The following is a 912-nucleotide window of genomic DNA, read 5'->3' as shown; positions in this document are numbered from 1 at the left end:
AGTATTTCTAAACTCGATAGCTTATCCATACGATAATTTGAATTTAGATTTTTCTAAAAATAATTTCACTTTATTATATAATATGTATACATCGTTTCAAGAATCGTACTATGAAAAAAGTATTCGTAACCCGATATTGAGTCCATCTACTTTTCTAGCAAACGCACCAATTATAGTGTGACAGCTTACTGTTTATTAATTCATGATCGTATTGTAGAATATGTACCTTTTACTAGAGAAGTAAGAAAACTTGTGTAAATATAATTAAGACTTAATTTATAACAATAAAAAAAAAATATTATTTAATAATTTATGTTTTTACTTGAAATAATTTTTTCAGTTTTAAGATTTCCTAAAAAAAAAAAATTTGATCACGTTAAATATTTTTACGAGGTAGAATTTGGTAGACAATCACTGTGAAATGTGTTACACGGTAAAATAAAAGTCTCCAAGGGGGACATTCCCCCTTGGAAAAAAAAAATTACCGTGGAAAAGCTGGCTGTGAACATACAAATATATACTACTTACTATGTCATTCAGCACTATAAAATTAACACAATTCAAAATATTCCGTCAGATGAAAGGTTAGTAAAAAACTATGGTCTATAACATGTGTAAAATAAAAATATATTAAATATTGAATTTTTATACTAGATGGAAACATGCGGAAGCTAGTATTAAAATTCATACATCTAGTAGAGATACAGAAGATTCAAACATTTCAAACAAAATCAATAATCTTCGAAAAATATTGGACCGGGTTTCAGCAGATCCTAAGAAAAAATTTATCAAAAATACTAAAAAGTAAATTCATCACAATTTAAATGTATAAACTGTTTTATTATATTACAATTGTAAACATTTATATTTTAATGATTGTATAATAAAGTACCATAACATAGTAACATTATA

The 912-nt window shown here is 25.1% G+C and overlaps 1 long non-coding RNA gene across 1 annotated transcript; it reads left to right on the top strand.

Moving 5' to 3' along the window:
- Positions 1–544: 544 nt before the first annotated feature.
- LOC107884270 lies at positions 545–694 on the top strand. The gene is made up of 2 exons (XR_001679811.2): positions 545–584; positions 655–694. It is a non-coding gene; the product is annotated as an uncharacterized LOC107884270 (long non-coding RNA).
- Positions 695–912: the final 218 nt, after the last annotated feature.

Source organism: Acyrthosiphon pisum, chromosome X (assembly GCF_005508785.2).
Source record: "Acyrthosiphon pisum isolate AL4f chromosome X, pea_aphid_22Mar2018_4r6ur, whole genome shotgun sequence".
In the NCBI taxonomy this organism is placed as follows: Eukaryota; Metazoa; Arthropoda; class Insecta; order Hemiptera; family Aphididae; genus Acyrthosiphon; species Acyrthosiphon pisum.
This window is presented reverse-complemented; position numbering and strand designations above follow the sequence as displayed.